Below are 21,251 nucleotides of genomic sequence, written 5' to 3'. Positions count from 1 at the left end.
CAACGCCACAGTCTACCTGAGTATTGTTGCTGACCATGTCCATCCCTTTATGACCACAATGTACCCAACTACTACTAGCTACTTTCAGCAGGATAATGCTCCATGTCATAAAGCTGGAATCATCTCAGACTGGTTTTTTGAACATGACAATGAGTTCACTGTACTCAAATGGCCTCCACAGTCACCAGATCTCAATCCAATAGAGCATCTTTGGGATGTGGTGGAAAGGGAGATTTGCATCATGGATGTGCAGCCGACAAATCTGCGGCAACTGTGTGATGCCATCATCTCAATATGGACCAAACTCCCTGTGGAATGCTTCCAGCACCTTGTTGAATCTATGCCACGAAGAATTGAGGCAGTTCTGAAGGCAAAAGGGGGTCCAACCCGTTACTAGCATGGGGTACCTAATAAAGTGGCCGGTGAGTGTATATAATTATCAAAATTAATTAGTCTTCTTAAGAAAGAAAGACAGATGTATTGTATTGTAACTTCTTATCATTTTTTTTTTTTTTTTTGGTTGTTGAAAGTTTATTTTCCTATATTCTCATTAGCAGCAACAGGAGTTGGAAAAACTGAATTGCAGAATATTACATTTTTCGTTGAGTGAAGGATGTCATGTTTGAACTTTGCTATGGCTTCAATTTCAGGGATAGTAATATCCTGCCAATTCATTTGGCTGCTCGTCAGCACAATACAGCCATCAATGCCTGCAGCAGAGTAACACTGCTCTGGTCAGTGACAGAACTCAGGAGCTGGCATTTCTGTGCAAGCCTATTTTAGAAAATGTGATTAAATGAGATGCCATTACTGTAATAGATATCATTAAGAGTGTCTTTAAAAGACATATAAAATGTATTTTTACCTGATGTGTAAAAATAAGAGGTAAACTATGAGTTTACAATTTATAGCGATATTAAATGCAATTAATAGGCATTAATGGGCCATTGAACTGTCCGTAATCTGTTTGCTTCTTAGATGTTGACCACAGCTGACAAGTGATCTTCTGCAACCCAAAGAAGAATATGTTAAAACAGAAATAGCTCATTATATCACTATTATATTTTCAAGGTAGTGGTCACTTTCAAAGGCTGTCTTTATTTTTATAATGCAAAGTTAAAATTCCAAATTGTTACAAACTTAATTTTAGATTGTAATTGGGCCACAAACATTAGTAAGAGTATCAAATTAATAAAGTTCTGTAATCACCGTTTGAAGAACTTGTTTAATTGCTTGCTAAAAATCTCACACCTTCGTTGACGAAATCAACACTATGTTGTGAATTGTCTCAGATGTTCTGTAGTAATAATAGATTAGTGATTATGCCAGCTGTTTGGAGAGCTTTGCTTCCAGTGTGTAATGAGATCAGGATGTTTTTGGCTTCAGTCTCTTGAATGAGTCATCTCCAACCACCTGGTTAATGACCAGGAAATACAGTAACAGAGAAAACTTTTAGGCAGCCTGTTACTTAGGAGAAAAACAGGAAGCTTCATCAAAACTGACCACAGCCCTACAGTGGACCTATCCAGCATGATTCAAAAGTAAAATTATTCAAAAGGAATAACTTAAAAATAAATTAGAATTATTTAGAAAAAGCAATCCATTATGAAGACAGCCTTTATTACTTCATATTTATATACTATACTTTACATACAAATTTATAAATATGCATAATTGTAATGTTGCTTCAGCCTCCTTTATCTTTTGTCCTCTGTTCAGTTGAGAGTTAGGATTGTTTTGTTTTTTTCTTATTATGGGAGACTATGTAAGCTAATCATTGGTAAAATGACATTGCTGTGTATCAGTGGCTGCTGCTGCTCTTTGAAAGAGGGGAGGCTCAATGATGTTAATTAAATCTAACTATCTCGTATTGCAATAGCAAATGCTGAAAAACATAAAACACATTACAGTACTACAACGGGTGAAAATAGCTATTGTGAAACACTCTAAAAATAATAAATTTCAGAAACCACAACAAGAGTTCAGCACAAGATGACTGTTGAGAATGAATGATCACTTTTCCCTCTGGATTAATGAGGAAAACCTCCTCACTGTCTTGCAACTGTCAGTCTAAAATCTTCAAGTTTGTTTTCCGATTAGCACTGGGCAGCTAGCTTGACCACCCACCCCTGCTCCATAGACCCCCTAAGATGTTTAGCCTGAGTGGAAGTGAGGTATTTTGGAACGTTATCCAATCAGGGCTCTACTTTCTCACTGCTTATTTCAATAGACCAAGGCTTAAACCTCAACAGGGATTTCTCATAGAGGCTGACAGGAAAAGTCCTGCTGCTCCAGACCAGAGGGGAGATAGCTTTTGAGAGCGGAATAAACAACAAGATTATTGCATAACACACTCAGTAAATCAAGTGCATTTTAGCAGTTTAGTAGTTTAATGACTATATTTATGAAGATTGACAATGCATATTTTATCTATAATTGTATACATTTTACAGCGGAGGTTTAGCCTCCCTAGTATTCAGGAATACATTGCCACTGCTGTGTGTATTTTAGACAAAGGAGCTAATAGCTCTCAGATAAACCCCAAGCTTCAAACTTAAGGGCAGATTATACTTCTGCAACCACACACATCAAATGTCGCTTGGGTCTGGTCACGAACCAGTTTTGCTGGTATGCTTCTGCACCGTGGGTCTGAAATTTCTATGGACAGCAGTTGCCCGACAAAATGCAAGGGGGGGCCTATTTGAGAACTCGCAAGAACTTCAGCTGATGGTCACCAGAACTTTGGCGGTGCCTGCGGGAGTGTTTATCTTCCAAAACAACAATGGTGCGCCTGCATGATATCAGGGTCATGGAGATGGATCTAGGGTTGCTAGACATCGAAGAGTAACAGGTTCTGTTGAAGGAAACAGTTGGAAAAAAGACAGATTAACCTTTTGTCATAGTTGTCCATTGTAGTTGTTCCTCGGTTTTTAAAAATGGCGTGCCCGGGCACCATATCGAGAAGGACGACCATACAGACAGCCGGAAGGGCATAGGCTACCAAGGATCAATCACAGCTGCTTTTTATTCTGCGCACTGCCGCTTGAGGTCTGCGCGGCTTTGCGACCGTCCGACGTGTACAGTAGTCAGGATTTTTTTGAGGTGCGCAACGATGGTTGCAGAACCTCTGCGTGGGGGACGTGGTCGTGTACAGAGGCAGATTTGATGGTTGCAGAGGCTCTGTGTCAGAAGCAAAAATTGCCTTTATCCTATGATATAAATCTTACAGACCTTTTCATCACTTTTATTATCATGCTGAATACTGCATCGAGGAACGTGTGTGATAATAAGAGATTAAATTCACCCCATTTTATTTCTGGTGTTATTCAAAATCTTGGCAAGGAATAATGAAAACCAAAGAATGGAATTCTAAAACTTACATTGAGGTCACATATTCTCAAAAAATTTTAAGGGAGAAGCAGAAGAAAAGACACCATTACTCCACCTCACAGTTCCAGTATGTCCCCAAATATAATTTCATGTGTAGAAGGGTAAGGAATAATATTCACACATGCTACTGGAAGGCCTGTAAACAGGATGTGACTGTACTTCCATGACCATATATGTCTATTTCCTTCCTTGCAATATGATAGTTTTGGCAAATGAGGAAAACCTAAAGAGAAATTCAAGAAAGCCATCATTAGAAGCAAGAGAAAAAGCCCAGTTGAAGAGATTGGGAACCCATGAGTCAAACAGACAATGAGAGCAATCTATCCCATTATTATTTTAGCCGTCTGAGAGCCCTTGGCTTAGGGAAAATCCATCAAGTCATTTCATTAGGAAAGACCTCAGCAGTAAAAAGATGCAGACACAATGGGAGTGTTTCTGGAGAACTGTGGTTATCACACAAATAAGCCTCTCTCACAGAGGTCAAATGAACATGCAAGCAGCAAAAATGAGATTGTATGTCAACTTAGAACACACAATAGCTATCTATGGTTGAGATAGATATGTTAAACAATTATCATTTATAAGATGCAAAAGTGAATGTGTATATGGGAGTAATAGAGAAATTATAGATACCCTATAAAAGTGCAAGTTGTGCTCATAAATAGAGCACTGTTTATATACAAACAATTTCAAAATCTGTGTTTTTACGTTTTGCACCTCAGCGCAGGGACTAATAGTTTTACCATATTAACTACTCTAAAATAATCCATTAAGAAGTACTCTCTGAGGGGTTGCTGAACCTTTTTCAAAGCTTTTAATTTGATCAACTTTTGTGACTCTAAAACCACAAATTACAATTTATTTTCCCTGATAAAAAAAAACACTTCCATAAATATGAAGTTGAAAGAAAAGATGTATGCCCTGTAATTTAACATCTGAATATGCTTAGATGTTATTTATTCGGCAGAATCTCTGGTTGTATGTTCTGATGGAGGTTGGCCTTTTCTGCCAGTCTAAAAGTCTTTTGACGTCCTCTTGAGAACCGAGGGTACACAGAGTGAGTTTGAAAGGTTTTATTTAAACAGTTTGTAATGAATCTTGAGGAATATTGGCAGGCAGAACAAACAGGTAGCAAGAACTGTAGATGGGCAGCTTTAATATAGAGCTACTTCAAGTGAAGGCACCCCAAAGTGCTGTACACTCCATGAAGTCATTCACCCATTCACACTGATGGTGGCAAGCTACATTCTAGCCATAGCTGCCCTAGGACTTACTGTCAGAAGCAAAGTTGTCATACAGAGGTGCTACCGGGCCCTTTGACCACCATCAGTAGGTGATGACAGTAAAAGCCTAGTTCTGGGGTATGAACCAACAACCCCCACATGTGACACCACTGTCTCCCCTGCCTACAGTACACTAGCTGGAGTAGGCAAGTGAAGGCAGAGCCCACCAGTGGCTGATTGCAAACCTGGGAGGGCAGACAATGACTAACAGACTAAAGACTAAAGAGGAACTGAACTGAATGTCAGACCTGTCTTCTGACTCCTGCTGGAACTCTGTCTGCCTGTGTACCAAACCTGGAAATGTTTCCCAACTCCGTCTGGTCCCTCCCTTGGGACCTCTTGGGATATCTGACCTGCTTGCTCTGACTCCCGAGCACATCACCGAAATTGACTTTGGCTTGCCCTCTGGATTATCCTGCCTACCTTCGTCTGCTTGGTTCTGATCTCTGGCTTGTCCTCTGACTACCAATACATCAGCACCTGGGACTCTCTGTGCGGCATACGCTGCGTCGCGTTGGCAGCTGACCGGGCTTGAACCGACCTCACCCACTGGGCTTGGACTGAACTATAAGACCAGGTTAGTGACTCAGACGTCCGTTATCATCCACTGTTTTTGCGCCAACAGTGGACCTTTTGTCACCAAACTGCTTGGCAATTTCCATGTATCTTTTCCAGCCTTGTAAAGGTGTACAGTTTTGTCTCTACTGTCTTTGGACAGCTCTTAAGTCTTGGCCATGTTAATAGTTTGATTCTTACTGATTGTATGGGGTAAAGAGATGTCTTTATGCAGCTAACGACCTCAAACATGTGCTTCCAATTTAGGATAATAAATGGACTGGAGGTGGACATTCTGAAGGCAGACTAATAGGTCTTTGAGGGTCAGAATTCTAGTTGAAAGATGGGTGTTCAGATACCTATTTGCAGCTATATCATAAAAATATATAGTTAAAAAATCATTAATTGTGATTTCTGGATTTTTTCATGGATTATGTCTCTCACAGTGGACATGTCCCTATGATGAAAATTTCAGACCCCCTATTATTTCAAAGCAGGAGAACTTGCAAAATAGCCGGATGTTCAAACACTTATTTTCCTCACTGTATGTTCATATGGGCACCAACTGCTTAATTACTGAACAGATGGCAGTAGAATAACACACATCTAATGAAATCTGTGTAATATTTGTTTTACATTCTCTGCAGACATGGACATGTGGCAAAGGCTTTTTCCTTATGGTTGTTTACAGATCATGTTGGAAATATCTCCTTGCTTTTATTGAGTCTAGTTGCGGGATTATATTCATTTGCGGGATTATATTTATTTCAGGAACAATAAGATATAATACATTCTCGTCTACACTGTTCAGCAAAGCTTAATTCAGTTAATTTTGCTATCCCTTACTGTGACATACACGTGAACTGTCCAGATGGTACAAGCTGCTAAAATCTGCTTGGCAATATAGACCTAAAAGATTTTTAGTTTGATTTTTATTTTGTATTAAAAAATAGATTAGCAAGTCATTATATTATATAACAAAGTGCACCATTTAACATTTAGGCATAACATACAACCACCAAGAGGTGAAGTCAATAATCTTTTCATCATGTCACCTGTTAGTGGTAGAGATACGTTAGACAGCAGGTTGACATTTTTATTCTGAAAGCATATTTGTTCTAAGGAGAAAAAAATTTCTACAATTCGCAAGGAATGAACAAATGAATCAGAGCTTCCCTAAAACTGCAGCTCTTGTGGGTTGCTCCTGAGCTGCCACTGTCAGTATTTATCAAACTTGGTCCATTTAGGAATGGGGGTGAACTGGTCAGAGGGTTATGGATGACAAAGGCTCCCTGAGGCATTTTGACAGCAAAGACAAGACCAGTCCAACATACGTACAAGCTACTGTAGCTCAGTAATGTAATAAAATTCTATCTAGTTTATTTACTGCATAGTAGATAAACCAATATATTACAGGGCGATCTCCTGAAGACCTCATTTGACACTGGTAGCATCAGCTTTTTAGCAGCTGAGACGATGTTGGATAAGCTAATTGGGAGGTGTGTGCTCAGTGGAAACACTGCAGGTTTTTGGAGTATGAAGGACTGTAATGAGAAAAATATCACCGTTGGACAATGTCTCTCTACCCATGCATTAAGCTATTACCCCTTAGTTTCACTGAAATTGGAAATGGCATATATGCTGTGTAGCTCTATCACGTTGTTGTGGATGATTGCAGCAGTTCTAGTCAATCAGAGCAGTTGCAATGAGAGCATTATTTAAACACTCTCTAAAATAGGTGCCTGTTCTATTTTTGCAACTTGCTGCTTGAAATCTACATAAATCTGGCAGAAAGCGAATCGTTCTGGCAGGAAGCAAGTTGATGTAAATATTCACACTGGATGGTATTTCTTGTACTTCTATTTAATAATCAATTCTCCACATAAAGTTAATCTACAGTAAAAACAGTGCATCAAAGAGGGGGATGGCCAGCTACTTCTCTGCTGCTCTGGAGCTAAGGTAGGACTGTGGTTGATTTCTGACCTGTTTTGTTTCAATTTGCATGTTTTCTAAGCCATAACAAGGCTTTTGTTTGGCAATTCTATAAAGCGTAGGTCCCCACACAACTCCAGACATTTTGAATTGAGAAAGCTTTTTGGATGGGAAGCGAAACGGCTTCAAACTTGGGGGAAAAAAAGTTTGTTTTTAACATTCTTTTGGGAATGACTGAGACCTGAATGACTGAGAATCACCATCATTGTGGTTGTATGTAGCAAGACGCAGGGAGAGACTGTACCAGATGCATCGCCTCTGCAGTGAGTGGCTGGAGCCTGCTTTGAGTCAAGGGAGGAACACGAATGATGAATGATTTAACAGTCCTTCAAGGGATAAAGTGAAAGAGGTTTTTTTTTAAAGCCGACCACATTAAGAAGAAAAGTAAGGAACATTCCTTAATCCATTCTTTTCATTATTTTGCTAATCTTCCATTATGCTGAAAAAGCTGTGTCCATGGTGCTCCTTCACCCCACAGCCTCATACAGCTACTGTTTGGTTGTTGTGATGCAACAAGACACAAATGTTCAGATTTCCCAACTCCAGTAACTGTTGTTTTCCATCCAGTGAAGAAGAAGCGTTGTTGTAATCACCAGAATCACGTCCTTTGCGCTGCTTTGCATTGCAGCTCTCCTGACCCTGCCTCTACATTCAATTGAATTTAATTCAAGTTATTTATATAGCACCAATAAACAGCACATGTCATCTCAAGAAACCTTATAGAAATAATTCTGTCAAATTGTTTATGAAAACCAGTTGACTGCATCCAGTCATTGAATGGCAAGACATGCTTCTTAAGGATAAGCTTGTGGCAATTATTTTTACTTGCATTTTGTCATTGACTCATCAGCAAACCCTCACACCGAGCATGCTTTTATCAACAGTGGAGAGGAAACTCCCCTTTAACAGGAAGATACCTCCAACAAAACCAGTGTGAGCGGCCATCTGCCGAGGCCAACTGGGGTTTGAGGACACAGAAGCAGACTACAGAAAGAAAAAGAGATACAAAAGGTAACTCTCGACCAGCTCCACAGGTGGCCGTGTCCAGGGAACACATGGCCAGGCAGATGAGCTCTGAGCCAGCTCCCATGTCAGAGGATGAAGAGACCACATACAGTTAGTCACAGTCAGAGAAACAGGACTACTGAAAAACAGGCCAAGCTCCAACATCTATAAAAAAAAAAGGTGTTGATGGCAGCAGTACAGCTGATATTTTTCTCAAGGATGGAGTCACAGCCAAACAGGAACAAACCAGATGAGCTATTATGAAAATGATAAAATATGAGAAAAAGTAGAGAGATCATGGAGTCATTAGTGGAACTTGACAAATACTGCAGGATGGGAGAATAGAAATAGAATGAAGCAGAATTAGGAAAAGTGGTCCCTTTGTGATCCAGCAGCCCAAACATAGCACCAATACATAAAATAGCTCAGGATAACCTAATTATTTTGGATGAGGTATAAGAAAGGTAAAGTCACAATAGGGCCACGGTAGAGCCAAGATGAAAAGTCTGTCTGGACTCAAGTTCTTCCCCGCTGGATTGGGCTGTTAACAGTCTACTTCTACCTATCCCTCCACTCATCCAACGACTAAGCAAATCACTGTTTTTAACTATAAGCCTTATCAAAAAGGAAAGTTTTAAGCCTAGCCTAAAGTAAACAGGGTGTCATCCTTATGGACTAAAAGTGGTAGTTGGTTTCACAGAAGAGTAACCTGACAACTAAAAGATCTGCCTCCCATTCGACTTATAGAGATTCCAGGAAAAACTAATAAACCTGCAGATTGAGAGTGAAGAGCTCTGTTATGAATATAAGATACAATCAGATCTATGATCTAAGATGGGGTTTGGTTATTTAGGGCTTTATATATGAGATTCTGGATTTAACAGGAAGCCAATAAAGGGAAGTGTAAAATAGGAGAAATATGTCTTTTAAATTTTCATCAGAACTCTGCATATAGGCTTTTAACTACAGTTTGTGGCCAATAGATGTTTATAACCCTGCTGTTAGGTTTTATCTGTTTAGTTACTTTTTTTTGTTTTGTAAATGAATGCCATTATTAGCAGTTTTTTTCAATCCATAAGTGTTTTTATATCCACAGAGCCATTTGCACACTTTTATATTTTTTTCTGTAAATGGACTTCTTTTTTCTTTTAATCTTGTAAATTTTCCATTCAGATTATATGTGTATTTTTTTAATCACTGCACAGTCTATAATTTTTCAGTTTTTTTTTTCTTCTTTTTTGCTTTTTGTTCTTTGCTGGGGGTTATTTTTAAGAAAGCTTCTAGTTTTTGCTTTCCCCCCTATTCTATATTCTTGCAGGTACTTGTTTGGTTTCATTGCCTATTTGCTTGCTACTGATGGAATAGGGTGCTTTGCTTATCTGGAGAACATCAGGCACTAGGGAACATTGTGACAAAAGTCAAGAGAAGCAGTGTAAGGTTTTGGGAAATGTTCTTCAGGGAAACATAAGGAACTACCATTCGTAATGATGTCAGTATTAGCATCGCTGCCAACCTCGGCATTCTTGCAGACAAAAAGGAAATCCAACATTGGCTCAGGCATCCTCCAGCAGAATAATGTTTCCTGCTATGACACAATATAGTTTAAAAGCATTTAATAGCTAGAGTAAATTCAGAGTACTGTATAATTTTTTTTACCGCATTTGTTTTGTAAAAGTGTGAACATAACAAGCATTCGCTGATGCTTTAACATTTAGTGATGTTAAATGTTATCCCTAAATGAGTAAAATCCTTATCTGGTGTGAAATTAAGTTATTACAAACACAACTCTATGACATTAATGCTATTATAATGCTACCATATTTTACCCTTTGAAAGAAATTCAGTTAAGATCAGTCAAGTCACCCTCTCATCCAACAAGATGGGGTCATCATTTTGACATAATAATAAAGGAAACATTACCTGGAAATCTGGCTTTTTTGTGTTAAAATGTGTGGATTGATGTCGCCCTCTTTGCCATCACCACTCCTACCTCTATTTCACCAAAAGTGCTGGTTCCAAAAACCAAGGACTCACCTGCAGGCTGTGAATATTTGTGTCTGGTAAATGAGCAATGTTACAAATGATGTACATACACTACACAACAATCAATTCTATTTATTTTTATTTTTTTGCTAAATGACTGAACAGGAATTTAACGAAAATTTCAGAAGGACTGTAAATGCAAAATACCAGATTTTGACTCCTTTAAAATCATACATCTTTTATCCCCATAGTACTAACCTAGCAGTTTTTTGTATCTAATGTTGCCCTACAGTAAAACACAGCAGCAAAAGACTAGGGCAAGAACAACAATCTTGAATGCAGCATTCCTGGACAAAAATAGATGGTCTTTTTTGGTAATTCTGTATGCAGTCCCAGCCTGTTTACTTTAAGGGGAGAACTATGACATTTGAGTTTAATATTCCCAGGATGCAGATTATATGAGAATACTTGATCCATTGTGTTTAGCAGAAGATACCCTGGATGTTAAAAGATATTTTACTGTAGACATTTTGGGACAATGGAAACATATTATGAGGCTTTCTCTTGTGGAATATCATACTTATTCTTGTGCTTAATGTGTTAAATTACAGAAGCGTTTATTAAAACATGTTTTTTGAGTTTTAGATGGGAGAGAAAATAAAAAGAAAAGATCATACTGTTTAGTTTTTCTGTGAGGAAGAGAATTTGTAACACACACAGTTCAATGGAGCTGTCACTGATTAAAGGAAGCTGCTGTGCATGAGTTACTCCAATTACTCTGGAGTTCCAACTGCCAATTTATTTTTTCACTGAGCTAATTTAAAGGGTAACATTAGAAAAGTTGTGATTCTGCTTGGTTTCCAGACTGAAATTCAGTCTGTGTTAAAAATCATTCACTTGTTTAAAGTGTTTATGTCTAACAAATGCCATCTTAAGCCTATAGAGTACACATCTCTAATTAAGTCTAAAGGCCACCCTTTACTAAACCGAAGTGTGAAGTTTCTGCATATTTCTTTTTAAAGATCCTTAGAAACCTTCACATTTATTTTGTAGAATGAGTTGAACCTCGTTGTTTAGGTGGTACAAAGTCAACCTCCGCTCTCATTTTTATTTCCTTGCTCCTTCGGCTTCTTGTTCTTCCCACGCTCTGTGCCTTAATGATAAGGTCTGTGCACGGAACTTTATGTATGACAGATTTGTGTCTGCCTCTCACCCACTCACTGAATCTCTGAGGAAAACCTAGTATACGTATACTTCCAGGCAGGGGATCCTTTCAAACTTTTCTAATACTTTCTGCTAATTGCCCTCTGTTGGTGTGCTTTGCTGAGAAATAGTTAAGCATTTATTCAATAATAGGGAATTCTGCAGTCACAACAAGTTTATATTTTATATAATTACTTTTTTTAATGCTGAGTACAGTAACGTGAAAAGAATGCGTTTTATTTAACGTTAGAGAAATATTCACAGGGCTAGCTCTACCCGGTTTTTTAAGCTCTTTTTATTTTTATCATACTCTTTGCTGTTCTATAATAAAATAGCATTTAAATTTAAATCATAATGCTTCTGTGAAAAGGCTTTGTTCGTCTGTCATGTTAACAGCACTAATTAATAAATGATTTTGCTCTCTTAAATCTGCGTGGGAGAGAAAAGACCTTAGCTCTCTTATGTGTAACTGATGCATTGTTCAGTTAAATTCAAGATTTATTTTACTGTTACAAAAATAACACAGTGGTGAAGACCCTTATGTGAATTACAAGAGAAAACTACCAAGAAGACTTAAAATGTCAAAATGCACAGCATTTATTGCATTTATATCACCAATGCATTTAGCAAAAATCAGTTACAGTTAGACCAAAAATAAATAGCTTTTTAAGCCTTGTAAAGGCTTTATACTGTCACAGCAACAAGATCCTGATTTCCCAGGGTTATCAACAACAACAGCCTGTTTACATCATATATATAACGCTTCGCCCCATGAGCTGGAATGTCAAGTGAACTAACCATATTCAAAAAACATTTTATCTTACAGAAATATATTCATCTATTTTTACAGTAGTATCCTCCCCCTCAAAAAAAAAAAAGAAAAGAAAAAGAAAAGAAAAGAAAAGCTCTTAATTTGGAGGATATGCACATCCTCATACTCCTAAATTAGAAATATATTACGCTGGTCAACATTTATTGGCAGTTCAAACATTTTTTTAACTCTTAGATTTTTTTTAAAATAAACATATTTCTTACAGCTTTTCAATTTGTTAATTATCGTCCGTATCTTCTTGCTCTGTACATGAAACAATCTCTTTTTTTTGTTTTTCACATGTTCCTAATGTTAATCTGAGACATTGAGACCTACTGTAAGTGACCAAAAATTATAATTCTGCTTTTCATCCTTTCTATTTTCCAGGTGTCTAGGTAGAGAGATACAGCAAGGTCTTTTTATTTCAGCCCCTCGACAAAATTTAAAAATACTAACAAGATTCAGTTCCACACACGATAAGAAGAAAATGAAATGTGGTGTAAAAAAATGTTCAACATTTGATATTAACGAGATCCAGAAAAACATGAAAAAGCTCCCCCACCTTATTTGTAACTATAGTGGAAGATCTTTAATGATGTGGGCCTGCGTCTCTTCTCACTGGCGTGGGAACTTTCTTGGACTGCATGTAGATGCAGAATGTTTTAAATACCAGGATATTTTAGATAAAAATGTCGTACATTCGGCCAGAAACATAAAATAGATTATCATTTCAGTTTAACATGAGAGATCAGTATATTTTTTTTATCTACTTCTTAAAATTTTAAAATTGTGAATATTCTCTTAACAAAAAGAAAGCTAAGAAAGCTAACAATTTCAGCACTTCTTGTGCAGATTTTGGGTTTTAAATAGATAAAGCAATGTGAGAGAGAGAGCACCTCATGTCCAGTGTTAAGTGTGGTGCATCATGTGAAACCTTCCCTTAGAGTGTAATCACAACTCTTTTTTAACTACAAGTACATTTTCTTCAAACAATTTTGGGCTTTGCTCAGCAAAGCATGTCAAGATTCACTTCACCACTTAAACTTGTAACAGAGTGCAGATCCAGATTTTACATCCAAACAAACATAAAAAGACACAAAGCAAGCCTTAGTCGATGACCATTACAGACCCAGGTTCTCAAATACAATATTAAAAATAGAAGACTAATTGCTTTCCTGTTGGCAAATAAGTTTTGTATAGAACATTAACAGCAGGGTTTCTAATAAGTGTGGCACTAGAACTTTTGCAAAAAAAAAGAAAAAATATTAGGTAGGAAGTTTTAATTGCAATAGAAAATACATTAATTTAAATGCTTTTCAAATTTTTAACAAGAACACTTTTTGCTCCCTCTAAACAGTCTTTTTTGTCTTCTAACAGCAAAACACTGAGGATGAATCACAAAATAATTACTTAAATAAAAAATAAAAAAATTCATCATAATTTACCAAACCACAAGTATACAGAGAAAGAATCCAAAAGGTCCAATATTGTGTTTTGATTAAACTATAATTCATAATCGGGAAGGCACTTTTGTATTTACACTTTACAGTCACAAATCATAGGCATTTAAATACAAGACCTTCAGTTTAGTGCACATTTTATGGACAGTATTTTCTCTAACATTATAATACATGGGTATTGAGGTAAGAATGAATGCAACACAGTTATACAACCAAAGGACCAATAAGTTTCCTTTCAGAATGTACATAAAAACCAATGGGGGAACAAGAAAATGCTCCTGCAGACATTATCTCCTTAATAATGGGCAAATTATAGGGTTACCCTCTCTTTCCCTCTGTGAAAGTTGTTTTCTTTGCTTCACTATTTTCATTTTAAGTAGATTTAATTAATGCTAAAGAAAAATATTAAATGTATTTCCATCAAATACAAGTTATAAACTCAGGTGCACTTTTTTTTTTTTGTGGATAAAATATCTGATCAATTGATAGCAGAAATTCTCAAAAGAACAAAGCTGTGCCCAATTTGACTTCATCTCCACCAAACTTCATGCTAAAATATTTTATTCCAAAAAATATGCTCCTTAGATTTTGAAAATGCAGTTTATATGATGAATGCCTTTCGCCCAAAGCTCATAAGTTTCAGGGTGTGCATATGTGTGCATCTGTTTTGTGTGTCTACATAAAGCCTCATATGATTTCAACTGTCAACCAATAAGAAAGACAGCTTTGATTTGTATTCATTTTCTGTCACAACCATATAATCTGATTAATTTCACGACAAACCAATGCATTGAAAACTCCTCAAATAAAATGTCTTTACTGAGATGGTCCCAATTTATCATTAAAAAAGGATGTAAAAACAACAGCTGGTAAACAAATAAGCAGCTAAGTGTGTCAAAGATAAACTTTGTTACATTTGTTTAGACAACAAAATAGATATGGAATATTACCAGCCTAAGAGGTTCTCTTTTAATGCTACATTATCCCACGTAGGTCCATCAGCCATATTGAGTATCCAATTTATTTTTAAATATGCCTGCCTTCATTGGCTGAGGGGTTTGTTATTTGGTGGTTGGAAATTGATGGTTGTGTTGGAGTAACTGCGGTTGTCGTAGCTTTGTTTTCTACCCTGAAGGACGAGGAGTTGAGAGGACTCCTCTTGAGGACTTTATTGGCCAGCAGGTTGCATGTCTTCCTGTACTGGTGACGCAGCAGTGAGTAGACAAAAGGGTCACTTGCTGCTTTGCTGTAGGCCAGACATTTGGAGAAGATACCCCAGTGAGGATTTATGGGCGCTGGGGAGAAGAGCTCTACAATTCTACAGCAAATAAAGCAGAAATGGAAAAAAAAGTCACATAAAGTCTTGTGTGAGTGTTCATACCCTTTGACCTCTTTGCAATTGGTCATTTCACTAACACATTCCTGAGACCACTGAAAAATAAGTACTTTTGAGGTTTAGGGAAAAGATGAGTAGGTGTTCTTTGATAAAAAAAAATTGTAGTTGGGAATACAATTGTAATTAACCACTATAGTCCCTGTATCTTAATTCAAAGTTTAAGCAGCATAAATGAAACTGGTTTATGAAGGACTCAGTTTATTACAGATCATCATTGGGCAAGCATCATGAAGACTAGGAAAAAAGCCATGCATGTTTATACCTGGGTTAGGTTATAAAGCTATAGCCCAAACTTAAAATATCGCTAAGAAAAATGTCCAATCCCTTATTTGAAAAAAAACAGACCTCGTCACATTTCTAATTTTGCTAAGGTTGGCAAAGAAAAGAAGCAGCTGAAAGACCCATATTAACTGTGGGGGAGCTGCAGAAGACAACAACTCAAGTGGAAAAATCTATAAACTGTTGGGCATGAACTAAGAGTGAAAAGTTACAAATTCCATTGCATCTTTTCATCAACAGGTAGAGGATACAGCAAAAAAACAAACGAAGGGTCTCTATTGTGCAAAAATCAAACTTTACCATACATGAAAAATGCATCCTAAATCCATATTTGGCTTACTATTTATGTTGAAGCACAGAGACACTCCTCATCTAATCTGTTTTACCTTGAATGATTTTGATGAAAAGATGGACAGACTTGTTTTTGTAAAAAATATACAAAATAAAGGCATGTATCACCAATTTTCTGTTTCACAATAAAACCTTATTAAGGTAAAGTTTGAGGTCGTAACATGGCAGAGCGTCAACTCCACTGTTTCACTGTTTATAAAAGGGCCTAACGGCAAGCAGTAGTAATTATCATCATTTTTCTCATCTACTATGAAGTGTGACATAATGAAGATGAGGTAGCAGATGCTTCAGATGTCACTGGTTCGCAAAGGCAGCACTGAAACTAATTACTCAATTGACTATAACTCAAGCAGCAGCCAGGAAATGTACCTTCTTCTCTCTTATTTCTCTGAAAAAGGAACTTTTCTAATTTTATTCATAGATTCTCTCTAATCATGTTCGCTGGAGATGTATTTTAAATTCTGTGCTTCAAAAGAAAATTCATATGAATCCTAGTTCTAAGAGCATTTGTATTCAATAAACACCTTGCAAACATATTTTTAGAGTCACATTATGAGCATTATGGATCTCAGCTCACCTTGTAATGACATAAGGCATGAAACAGACCACAAATGTGCCAATATATGTGCTGATCTTCTTGGTGGCTCTCTGCCTTCTTCGCTTCTGCTCCTCCAGGCATTTCTGACGAACACTGCCAAGGCAACACAGGTACCGTCACCGCTCCACAAGCAATGATTAAAGACATGCAGACAGGATGGAGGAATTTTAAGGAGAAAGAAAAATATGTAGGTAGGACACGAACAAAGAGGATCTCTTTACTCTGCATGTGACATTTTAGTCAACTGATATGCAACATGTTATGGAGGACTAGAAATTTCTTAAAAACAGCAGTTTCAATTTTAACATCAAAATAAAGGGCTGGTTATACTCCTTGCAGCAGTGTGTGGCAGTGAGCTTGACGCACACATTTTTGATTTATGCTCAATTTTGAGAGATGTCTGCGCTTTACGCTGTGGGTCTAGATACAGCTGAGGCGGTGAGGAAGTGGGGGTGGGTTTGTCCGACAACGGAGAGACATGAGGGTGAAAAAGAGCAGGTATCCAGGTGGAAAAAGGGTCCCAGCGTTCTCGCGCACCAAAACAAGCCAGCCTCCTATCTGCGGCACTGTCTGTGGTCACCTACAATTTGGGAGAGGTGCAGCAGAATGTCTACAGAGGGGGCGGGACGTCTTTTTGTTCACTGCAACACCTACGCAGAGGACCTAGTTTCTAAGTATAAATCAGCCTTAATACAACTGAAAATCTAATTCAAAAAGTATTTTCTAATTGTACACTTTAATTTGAATCATCAACGAAGAATTTTAAGTTTCATTTATAAGTCCATTAGAAAATACTGCAGTTTGAGTGTATTTATTATTATGAAAGTGATTATAACATTTAAAAAGCTAATTCCTTATTCCATTTCCATTTTCTGTTTTATTTTGTAATTTAATTTTGAAATTGTTTTTGCAATTTTGTTGTCCTTTACTTGACCTGCTCCATGACCTTTCTGGTGCCTATAAGCACACTGAAAGCAAGTTAAACCAATTACAGTTGCTCCTTAGATGTAACAAGCTCTCTCATTGGTTAGACTGCCATACTTGGTTCACAAAATGAAATTAGATTTCTAATTGTGCAAGGTACAAGGTAACTTTATCGATACACTTAGGTAGACTGTTTTTCTTTTTCATTGACTCTCCTGGTTGTTCATATCCTGTGATTCAAAAAAGGAAAACACAGAATTTTAATTACTGGCACATTTTCCCTAAAGAGACTTTACAGTTATGGGCTTTACACTCAGCTGTAACTATAATTTGATTAAAGCTACAGTGTGTAATTTTCAGCGACATCTGACATTCAGACTGCAGACCGCAGCAACATGAACATCCCGCCCCCCCCCCCCCCCCCCCCCCCCCCCCCCCCCCCCCCCCCACTGCTTCTCCCCCCAAACAGTACAGCGAGCGTTACGGGACAAAATGTCTTCCACGATGTCCGCATCACCTACCTTCTCAAGTGATGAGGTTTGTTTACATAGATAATTTTAATACTGCCATCTATTGTTCAGTACCGTCTCAGTTCATCTCTCTCAACTTGCCGTAGTTACTTTCGAGCGTAATGGGCGATCTCGCAATCGCTAGTTTGTTTGCTCTGCGCTGCCGTAGCGCAAAGATGTCTGCCTCCATGGCTGCGAGACCCGCTCCTATGTAATTATAAATAACGAATTCTAAGGCAACGCAAATATTAAGGTTAAGAGGCTGAGCTCGTAGATGATTATAAATAACATAGTTATGTATAATATATTACATTTCTGACTGTATATCCCTGTAATTATTACACACTGTAGCTTTATTATGAATCAAAATTTATCGTGAACACATACACATTTTATCTCTAGATTTTAATATATTTCTATCAGTTTATATTGTATATTCTGTTCTGCAATTCAAATGGACTCTACAGCATATGATTTATTAACCTGCACACAAACTGAAATGCAGACTTACATTATGACCTGAATCCACCAGCTTTGGTAGATGTGGCTGACAGATATGATTTAATTAAAATTTATATTGGGTGATTTGGATATATGGCAGTGTGGGTCGCAAAGTTATAATTTCTTATTTTACCAATTTCTTCTAAATTAAATGACTTTTTTTGTTTTTTGACATTATTTTAAACAGACATGGCTGTCCTTTGCTGTCTTGTTACTTTAGTTCAAAATCTTGCCTTTGTAAACTAAGCTAGATCTGTAAAAACACATAAAGAGAATTTTCCAAGCATTTAAACAAGTCAAACTGAAAAATAATTTCTGCACAGATTATACATTTGTTTTGGAAATAGTAAAAAGTGTAAAAAACAAACAAACAAACAAAAAAACGTTGATATTGCACCTCAAACAGCCCAAAGATGTTTAAAAGAGACCAACTTTCCATCTCTCTTTTTTGTTAGTCGGATGGATGGATGGATGGATGGATGGATGGATAGATGGATAGATGGATAGATAGATAGATAGATAGATAGATAGATAGATAGATAGATAGATAGATAGATAGATAGATAGATAGATAGATAGATAGATAGATAGATAGATAGATAGATCTATCCGTGTCATGATTGCTTACCTGGGGTGAATATCCACCAGCAGCACCAGTGTCTGCATCGTGATCACGTCGATGCGCTTGCAGTGAGACCTTGCAACTTTCAACACTTTCAGATAAGTTACACACATGACGATCAGAGTGAGGAGGAAGGTGAGACAATGAAAAGTCAAAGTAAAAACGATGACCTGCTTCCCAGCTGCTCTCGCTCGGATGCTGCACAGGGTGCATGATGCGTAAAGGTGGCTGTAACCGAGCCAGGAGCGGCAGATGGCTACAGTGGAGAAGCACAGAGAGTGCATCCAGGTGTATCCCAGCACTATCACCGCATCGCGGTGGCGTATCCGCGAGTGGTAGCTTAGGGGGAACACCACCGCCACCCATCTATCGATGCTGAGTGCTCCCATGCTGAGCATTGAGTTCGTGGTGAGGAAAGTGTCAAGGAAAGCCACGATCTGACAGAAGCCGCTTCCTCCGAGGTGCCCAGAAGTGAAGATCCCCACCAGAGTTAGAGGCATGTTGGATACGCTCTGCAACAGGTTGCAGAACGTCAAGTTCAGAATAAAGAGGCCGGGCACCTGTTTGCGGATCTCCGGGTTGTAAAGAAAGCAGATCAACACGACGACGTTGAAGAGCAGCGAGACGAAGATAATCCCCAAAATCAGCAAAGAAATCAGAATGTTCGCCGCATCCATGGTGCCTCCGCATGAATATCCAGACTTGGAAAGAGCGCATCCACAAACCCTCACAAGTCACGACGGTTTGGAGTCCAAATCATGCTTACCGTCCCCAAGACCTAAATGTCTCTAGCAGACCACTTTCAGACCTATTAACTTTCTGTAATATTATATTTGTTTTCCATGAAAGGGGTCAGACTTAAGGGTTTTTCATCCTCATGTACTGCGGTGGTTTCCTCCCATAACATCACTTTAAAATCACATTTAATGTCTGCGTTGCGTAATTGCGCATAATCATAGTCAAATTGGAAACGGAGGAGTAATCAGGCATAGCTTTCAGCTTCTCTGACTGAATCCTTTATAGGTTCCCTGCGGTCCTGATGTGTATCACACTGCGGGAGCACCCAGACTCAAAACAAGGCTTTCTGGAGTAAAAATAGAAAATACGACGCACGGTGACGTACTGGTAGGATGAGGTCATACGCGTCACGATGAACTTTGCTCTGCTGCATACGCACAGAAGTTTTTTTTTTTTTATTGAAGAATTAAGATAGTGATTAACTGTTTGAAAAATTAGACTGAACAAAACTAAGTCACGTCATTTGAATCAGAATTAAAGCAAAACAGGAGGATGTACGAAAAGGAAACATTTCTTTTGAGAGCATTGCTACTAAAATTCAAAATGAATAGTTTAGAATTGCAGAAATTAATTTAACATATATTGTGATGAGGAAAATGGAAAGTCTAGGGAATTTAGGCCTATAGCTTCAGTGAAAAATATTTCACCTTGATTCAACAGAGCTCACACATTGTATTAATGTACATCCCATTACTGACAAGAAATGAAGAATTACCTGTAATTGAGTTTATAAGGTACAGAGTTTGAAGGATTTTTAATTAATTCCACTAAAAGACCTTTCTCATTTCTGCCTTCTCTAGTTGGCAAAGGAACAGAAGGTGAACCTACATTTTACTTTCTTTAATGCAGCATTAATTTTGCACTGTGCTCTCCTGACCAGGATGAAGTCAATCTTCATTTGCTTACAGACTATGAGTTAATGAGGTGAGGGGCTGCAGCCACACAAGGGTATACTAACGGTTCTCTCAAAGTCTCCCAGTACACCTGTTATATTATTTTCTTCTTTCTCACACTGTGTTGCATTTTTAAAGATATTTTTTATATAGATGTTATTTGAACTGTTGTTTTTCAAGAAGTAGCATTTGTACCAAGTGGTGTACTATTAGCAGTTGTTTAATTTAATACAACAAATATGGAAGTATTAAACTGCTCAAAATAATAAGGAGAACATGTAAACAACACAATATAACTTTAATCAAATCAAAATTCTGTGAAATCAAACTGTCCACTTAGGAAGTTACATTGATTGATAATCTCATATGCTGCAGTGCAAATGGAATAGAAAAGATGGGGAAATGATTGGCAATTAGCAAGACACAATCAATAAAGGACTAGTTCTGCAGGTGGGTAGCACAGACCACTTATGCATTCTAGCTGATGTTTTTGACACTTTTGAATGTTGGTGGTGCTTTCACACTCGTGGTAGCATGATACGGACTCTACAACCCCCACAGGTGGCTGAGGTAGTGTAGCTCATCCAGTATGGCACATCAATGTGAGCTGTGGCAGGAAGGTTTGCTGTGCCTGTCAGCGAAGGCTAGAGGAGCTACCAAGAGGCAGGTCAGTACACCAGTAGACATGGAGGGCCATA

At 37.8% G+C, this 21,251-nt stretch overlaps 1 pseudogene; it reads right to left on the bottom strand.

Annotated features, from left to right (window-relative positions):
• Positions 1-14,607: 14,607 nt before the first annotated feature.
• On the bottom strand, positions 14,608-19,941 carry LOC119783758 (annotated as a pseudogene).
• Between the last annotated feature and the right edge of the window lie 1,310 nt (positions 19,942-21,251).

The sequence above is a fragment of the Cyprinodon tularosa genome, unplaced genomic scaffold (genome assembly GCF_016077235.1).
Source record: "Cyprinodon tularosa strain WSP-4 unplaced genomic scaffold, ASM1607723v1 ctg210, whole genome shotgun sequence".
In the NCBI taxonomy this organism is placed as follows: domain Eukaryota; kingdom Metazoa; phylum Chordata; class Actinopteri; order Cyprinodontiformes; family Cyprinodontidae; genus Cyprinodon; species Cyprinodon tularosa.
Note: the sequence above shows the minus strand (reverse complement) of the source record. Positions and strands in the feature narration are given on the sequence as shown.